The sequence below is a fragment of the Lampris incognitus genome, chromosome 3, assembly GCF_029633865.1.
Source record: "Lampris incognitus isolate fLamInc1 chromosome 3, fLamInc1.hap2, whole genome shotgun sequence".
NCBI classification, from domain to species: Eukaryota; Metazoa; Chordata; class Actinopteri; order Lampriformes; family Lampridae; genus Lampris; species Lampris incognitus.
The window spans coordinates 50,944,919-50,953,298 of record NC_079213.1 but is presented as its reverse complement, the minus strand read 5'-3'; positions in this window follow the sequence as shown (position 1 = coordinate 50,953,298).

The window sequence follows — 8,380 nt, the reverse complement described above, 5'->3', positions numbered from 1 at the left end:
GTCAAGTCTTTCTGGAGGCTTAATCTGCCTCCCGCTCCGGGAGAAGGCCCGGCCCTCTAACTCACGGCATGGTGTGGTCACAGCCTGTGGGAGAGATGGCAGCGACCTCGGGGCTGACGACCTTGGAGACATTACAGGGCTGCTGACGACTTCCTCCATGCTGCCCCCGCTCACATGGCCCCTTCAGCTGCACACGCGCCCACAGGCTGCTCCGGTGGCCGTTCTGTGTAGGCTGACGGCTGTGGAGGGGCAACCTCTGCTGGTCGGAGATCAACCCTGTTGGGACGATACATGGTCCCCTCCACGTTGATGAGATAGGACTGCGGTCCCCCCTGCTGCCGGCATACACCTCTCCTCCATCGGCCTGTCCTGTCACCTGGGAGTGTTTCATCCTGACAGGCTGGCCAACATTCAGCTCTGGCAGATCCCTGGCAGTTCTGTCATATGTCAGCTTCGCTGCCTGATGCTTCACCCTCAGCTTGTCTGTGACCCCAGTGATGACCTGAGGTGCTAGCAGCTGGTCGGCCACAGGGAGAAGAGTTCTCAGCCTCCGTGACATCAGCCGTTGTGCTGGGCTGCAGCGCATGCCCTCAGTGGGCATGTTTCTCCAGTGTAGAAAAGCCTTCCAGGGGTCCTGTCGGCCCGGTCTGCTTTTCTGCATAGGCCTTTCACAATCTTCACTGCAGACTCTGCTTTGCCGTTAGCTTTTGGGTGTCTCGGGAAGGACATGACATGTTCGAAGCCCCACTCCCTCACAAACGCCCGAAACTCTCCACAATCAAACTGACCTCCAGAGTCGGAAATTACCCGGTCGGGGATACCGTACCGTGCAAACTGCGCCTTGCACCTTCGACTGGCCGTTTCTGCCGACAGGTCTGGGGGTAGATCAATCTCCCAGAAGTCCGAATAGTGATCCACCATGAGCAGGAAGTCCTGCCTTACGTAGCTGAACAAGTCCATGCTCACCAGCTGCCAGGGACGTGTGGGGAGCGGGTGTGACATCATAGTCTCTTTCTGTTGCTCGTGTGCATACTCGTTACACACTGAGCACTGCTGCACATAGTCTTTGATTCCCCCCTGCATATTTGGCCAGTAGAGAGGATCCCGGGCCTGTCTATAACAGCCTCACCCCCCACGTGGTTGTAGTGGAACCCGTTTCAGCATCTCAGGATGCATAGCTTTCGGAATGATGACATGCTGGCTCCTAAAAAGCACACTGTCCTGTGCGCTTATTTCATCTCTGATGGCCCAGTATTCTCTGACGGCTATGGGGCTCTCCTCTTTGCGTTCTGGCCATCCCTCCAGCACGACCGACTTGAAGACACACATCCTCCTGTGTGTGTTTTCGAATCTGTGCGAGGCGTTGGCTGGTGACGTTTAGATAGTCTGCTTGCTGAATGGCTGCCGTGTCGTACTGCACCTGCTGCAGACCATTTCACGTCTGTACTGAGTGTCCGTTCTCTGTGGCGGGGTGGTGGCTCTGCTGAGCGTGTCACTTATGTACATTTCAGGTCCTGGCTTGTACATCACCATGAGGCAGTAGGTCTGAAGTGTGAGGAGCATGCTGTGAAGGCGCTTTGGTGCACTGAGAAGGGGCTTAGTGAAGATTGACACCAGCGGGCAGTGGTCGGTCTCTGCAGTCACATCACCCCTCCCATATAGGTAGTAGTGGAAGCGTTGACTAGCGAATACGATGCTCAGGCACTCCTTCTCAATCTGTGCGTAGTTTTGCTCCGTCTGGTTCAGCGCGCGGGAGGCGAACGCGACTGGCTGTCCCCCCTGAAGCAGACAGCAGCCCAAACTGGTCTGACTGGAGTCGCTCTGTATGGTGACTGGCTTGCTGACATCATAGTAATGTAGTACTGGCACCGCTGTGACCAGCGTCTTGATTTCTTTCATAGCAGCATCATGTTTGGGCCACCAGTGCCACGGCACCTCTTTGTCCAGCAACCTTCTCAGCGGTTCACACACCTCTGACAAGTGGGGCATGAACCTCGATAAATAGTTAACGAAACCGACACACCACTGAACGCCTTTTACATCCGTGGGGTTTGGCATGTCCAGGACTGTCCTGACCTTCTCGGGATCAGCTTTGAGGCCCTCCGCCGACAGTATGTGGCCGTGGAAGCGGACATCCCTCACACAAAACTGTAGCTTTTTTATGCTCAGCCTCAGCTTCACTTCCCTGCATCTGTCCATCAGCGCAATGAGGTTTGCGTTGTGGTTGCGAACGGCCTCCTCCTCCGTGTCTTCACAGCCGACTATGAGGATGTCATCGGCTATGGGCTCAATCCCTTTCAAACCGGCCAGCAGCTCATGTTGTTTCCTCTGGTACAGCTCTGGTGCGACTGACACGCCGAAAGGGAGCTTCAGCCATCGCTTTCTACCCCATGGCGTCCAGAACATTGTCATCAGGCTGCTCTCCTCATCCAGGCGACACTGCAAGAATGCGTCGCGCACATCCGCCAGGGTGAAGATACGTGCCTTAGGCAGCTTGTACAGCACATCATCTAAAGTGGGCATGAGGTAATGGGACCGTTTCAGGGCTCGGTTTAGTGGCTTGGGGTCGATGCAAAGCCTCAATTTGTCCGGCTTCTTCACTATGACCAGATTGCTAATCCAGTCTGTGGGCTCAGTGACTGTGGTTAAGTGTCCATCCTTTTCATATTGATCCAGCTGCGCCTTAACAGCTGCCTTGAGGGCCACCGGGACATTTCTTGGTGTGCACTGGACAGGGGCCACAGTGCTATCCAACTCGAAGTTAACATCAACCAGCAGTGACTCGACTGGGCTGGTGAACACGTCATTGTAAGTGTTAATGAGACAGCCTTTGGTTAGCTCACCTGTCTTGAAGTGCTCCACTTTATTCAGCTCTTCGGGAATGGTGAAGCGTATCAAGCCAAGTCTCTCGCATGTCTCCCCTGAAAGCAAGGGCTTCTGGCTGGTGCGCACGACCTCAAAGTCCAGTCTGTGTGTCTTGCCCCTAATGACACACTGTGTGCTGTACACGCCCATTGAGCTCATCCACTCACTGTTGTAGAGTCTCAGCCTGGTGAGACTTTTTTGAAGAGGCGCTCTAGGCGCCAGTCTCATCTTGTCTTTCAAGCTCATCACGTTGCAGGTGGCTCCAGAGTCAAGCTGGCACCTCTGGACCCCTCTGTGCAGTGGCAGGTTTACAAGCCACTTTTTTCTTTGAGTGTTCACAGCCCCCATGCTCTCAGCCATGTACACATCCCTCTCATCGCGGTCGCTGTCCTCTGGGTCCCCTAGCGGCGGGTCATCCACAGCGTTCAACTGACGTGCTTGCTGGCCTCTTTTCATGCATACTTTGGCAAAGTGATTAGCAGTGCCACACAAGCGACATGATTTTCCAAATGCGGGGCACAGGTCTCGCCCCCGCCTGTGTGGTGTGCCACAGTACTTGCATTCACCTGTGCCTCTCTGTGGCTGTGCAGATGTGTTGGTGGGCTCGGATGGCCTGCTGGTAGGTCTCCGTCCTGGTCGCTGTCCATGTGCTACATTGATGCTCTCCCCAGGCACAGAGCTGCTAAGTGACATGGATTTTAACTTATTGTCCAACACCTCCGCTGCACGGCAAATATCAATAGCTCCCTCCAACTTAAGCTCCTTTTCTCTTAGCATGCGTCGTCTGGCGCCCTCATCAGTTGTTCCAAGAACAAGCCTGTCCCTTATGAGCTCGTCTCTTATAGCTCCATATTCACATGTGGCAGCCTTTCCTCTCAGTCTTGTGACAAAAGTATCCACAGGTTCTCCTTCCTCTTGTTTAAGGTTGCCAAAAACATACCTCTCAAAGATGACGTTTTTGGTAGGTGTAAAGTATTCCCCCAGTTTGTCGAGTATCGCTCCGCCGTCTTTCTGCTCTTCCGCTGTGAGTCCAAGGTTGTGCATGTAAACATGGAGGCATTCCTTCCCCATTAGCCTCCGGAGTGTTTGCTGCCTGCACCGGCTTCTCTGCCTTGTCGATCCCGGTCGCAAGTAAATAATCCTCAAACTCTGATGGAAAGCTAGCCCAGTTGCTGTGAAGATCCCCAGTCATCTTCATGGGCTCCGGCAGCGGAATATTGGAAGCCATCGTCTTGGCTCGATGCTAATGCTAGCAGGCTAACTAAAACTTCTAGCTACGCTGAGTAAAAAAAATAAATGCACGCTGTTCAAGCAATAGGCAACGTAAGACTCACTTTGGGTTCCAATACAGCTTCTGACACCATGTTGCAGGTGTAGGTGCATATAAATAACAGACAGAGTCGGCCTGTGTCTCTTAGTAACGTGTATTCACCGGCTGTGCCCATAACAGAACTGAGGCATGTTACACAAAGCAAGTATACATCAATCAGTGCCTCCAGGGGGAGCTGTTGGCTGCATAACATTACCCTACAACATCTACCTTCCAAACAAAGGGAGCCAGCACCTCCTGCTCATGAAATTCCTGGACAATGGCCGTGCTAGGACGCCTTTAACGAAACCCAAGCAAACAACACCCGGTCCCTCCTTGGGACTTTACACCTTGCAGGTATGCTGATTCTAGCTGGCGATTTGGAATTAAATCCTGGCCCGCAGGCCTTAAATACAACTAGCCTGGCTGTCATACAGCTAGCTCGCATATCACTGCTACTTCAGCCACTGCAATTAATCTGGCTACCACAGCTGCCACAACATCAATACATCCCTGCCAATAACACGTTTGGTTCAATCGTATACTACTCACCTCCCCTGGCGTTCTCATGGCTTTCTCCTGATGTGTCGTGGTCTTTGGGCCGGCCCGTGTGGTCTAGCTGCAGGCCTAGCATTAACAACAGCGGCCTAGCAAATATAAGTGCAGCAGCGGTCTCACCAGCGGGTCCGCGCCGACGGCACTATGCCCAGCAGCTGCATGTTTAAATCGACCCGGAACGTCTGGACAGCTGCTAAACAGTGGTCTCACCAGCGGGTCCGCGCCAAAGGCCTTATGTCGAGCAGCTGGTTGCATGTGCCGAACCGGAGCGCGCGGACAACAGCCAAACAGCGGTCTCACCAGCGGGTCCGCGCCGACGGCACTATGCCTAGCAGCTGTATGTTTATGTTGCGACCCAGAAATATTCTAAGCACTTTGCATGGATAATTTACTAAAAATGAGAATTCATTTTTATTTCATGGTACATTGTAATTTTATTCCGGTATTTGTAATTGTATTTGCATTAGGTATTCTGAATATGATTTTGCTTAGTTGTGGTGATAGGAGTTTAAAAAAAAAAGCTGCTTCAGTGCTTTTGGCAGATAAAACTACACAAGGATAGCACAAAGTACTGTACATTCAATACATCTTTTCGCCGCTACTCTTTCCAAAGGCTGCCTTTTGGAATCTCCTCTGGTCCCGAAGTGTTCCACAGGACCATGGAGCACATCATAGAAGGTATTGACGGGGTACGTGTGTATGTGGATGATATCGTGCTGTGGGGATCCACACTGGAGCAGCACAGTGAGAGGCTCATCAAAGTGCTCCAAAGCATCCAGAAGTATGGACTAAAGCTGAACAGAGCAAAATGTCAGTTTAGTGTGAACGAAATCACCTTTCTGGGAGACAAGCTGTCAGAAACAGGTGTGGAGCCAGACAAGAGCAAGGTGACAGCAATCCTGGAGATGTCCAGCCCCAAGGATAAAAAAGGTGTGTTGGAAGTGCTGGGAATGTTCAATTTCATCAGCAAACTCATACCAAACCTGTCCTCAAAAGCTGTGCACCTGAGAGGGTTGTTGCACGACAGAACTGAGTTCAAGTGGACTGAAGATCATGAAAAGGAATGGACACGACTGTCACAACAGAACCAGTGCTGACGTTCTTCGACCCATCAGCGGATAAAGATATCCACTGATGCATCGAAAAATGGGATTGGAGCGATGTTACTACAGACTGATGGAGAACAATGGAGGCCAGTAGCCTACGCGTCAAGTAGAATGTCCATGGGTGAATGTCGCTATGCACAAATTGAAAAGGAGTGTTTGGGACTGGTATATGGCTTTGACAAATTCCACAGTTATGTCTATGGCTTACCAACGTTCGTGGCAGAGACAGACCACAAGCCGTTAATAGCCATCATCAAGAAAAAGCTCAGCGAGATATCACCACGAATTCAAAGACTGATGATGAAGTTACAACACTATGATTTCGAACTGATCTACACATCGGGTAAGCACACTGTGCTCACTGATGCTCTGTCCAGGGTGACGACACAGAGTGAAGCACGCAGCGGGAGCTCCACAGAGACGGATGTGACTCTCCATGTGAACCTGATTACTGAAACACTACCCATGTCTGACATGAAATCAAAGCAGATTGCAGCTGAAACAGAAAAGGACACAGGCCTACAAAAATTCATCAAGAATCTGAATGAGGGTTGGCCTAGAGGTGAATGTCAACAGTATTACAACATCAAAGCTGAGCTGAGCGTTGTCAATGGGTTTCTACTCAGAAAAGACAGAATTGTCATTCCTCAGTCACTGAGACCAGATATGCTGAAAAGGCTGCACGAGGGGCACCTGGGTATGGAAAAATGCAAGAGAAGGGACAGAACAGCCGTTTATTGGCCAGGAATCAATGCAGACATCGATAGGCTAGTCTCAAGCTGTGAGACCTGTCTGAAGTATCACGCAAAACAGCCAAAACAGCCAATGGCAATCACAGACCTACTAAACAAGCCATGGCAGAAAGTTGGGACTGACCTGTTCCGCCTGGATGGAAAGAATTACCTGCTGGTGGTCGACTACCTGTCACATTATCCAGAGATGGCGCTGCTTCCCAGCATATCTGCTACTTGTGTGGTTAGACACATGAAGTCAATATTTGCAAGACATGGAATCCCACAGATCGTCTACAGTGACAACGGACTATGCTACAGCAGCAAAGAGTTCCAGGACTTCGACAAAGAGTATGACTTTCGATATGTGACCTCAAGCCCCCTGTATGCCCAGTCAAATGTAAAGCAGAAAAAGGAGTTCACATAGTCAAACAGCTGCTCAAGAAAGCACAAGACGGCTGCTCAGATCCATATCTGTTGAGTTACCGAGCTTCGCTGCTTGAACATGGCAAGTCTCCTGCTGAGATTCTGATGGGACGTAGGCTACGCACCATGCTACCCTGCACTGAAGAGCAAAAGAAGCACAACGAGGTGTAACAGAAACAAAAGCATCTGCAAAAGAGACAAAAAGCAAACTATGACAAATCATCAAGTAGCTTAGTGCCACTGGCAAGACATGACACAGTGAGACTCGAAGATTCCAACAGCTGGAATAAGAAAGCCACTGTTCTGGAGGAAGTAAGTCCAAGATCCTACACAGTCAGAACAGATGGTGGTCAAATCCTGAGGAGGAATCGAAGGAGCTTGCTGAAAACACGAGAGACACTGCAAAAACAAACAAATGAAGAAGTTCCAACCTGCAATGCATCCGCTGAACCGCCAGCTGAGAAGAGACAAACATCACCTGAACACTCACCTGTGCTGAGATCCACACGCAAAGTCAAAGCACCTGACTGGTTGAATCTGTAATGTAAAAAAAAAGAAAAGAAAAAAAATTGAGCTGTATCCTTGTGAGTTGTCTTGAAAGAAAGACTGAAATCAAACATGAACACTTAGTAAAAGGAACCTGATTATGTCGTTAAAAACAGATATATGTGATTGTTTGTTTATGCTGTTAAAAAAACGTTCATGTTTGTGGGTGACAAGAATGTTTTTATTACAGTTTGAAGTTGCTACTAGAGCTAGATGAATAGTTTGTGTATAGCCACATCTAAAGGAAAGGGGATGTGGCGATAGGAGTTAATACTAACATTTATAACAATACTTACCACCTGAGGGCAGTATCCGCAAATGTAGTAGTCTGTAGGATTTCGGCAGAAGAAGACGCCACACGATACTTGATGCACATGTTAGCTGAGTTGTCACAGTCCTTTAATAAATAGTTGTCATTGTTGAACCTGTAGTGGTTATGGGGATACATAATTCCCCTTATTGAACTGGTTGATCGAGAAGACCAGAAGGAGGTACATTGTGTCTTTGTAGATTTAGCGAAAGCATACGACAGGGTGCCTAGAGAGGAGGTGTGGTATTGTATGAGGATGGCGGGAGTTGCAGAGAAGAATGTAGGAGTGGTTTAGGATATATACGAGGGAAGTGTGACTATGGTGAGGTGTGCGGTTGTAATGACAGATGGGTTCAAGGTGGTGGTGGGATTACATCAAGGATCGGCTCTGAGCCCTTTCTTGATTGCAATGATGATGGACAGGTTGATGGACAAGATGAGGAAGGAGTCTCCAGGGACGATGATGTTCGCAGGTGACATTGTGATCTGTAGCGAGACTAGGGTGCATGTTAAAGACAGCCTGGAGAGG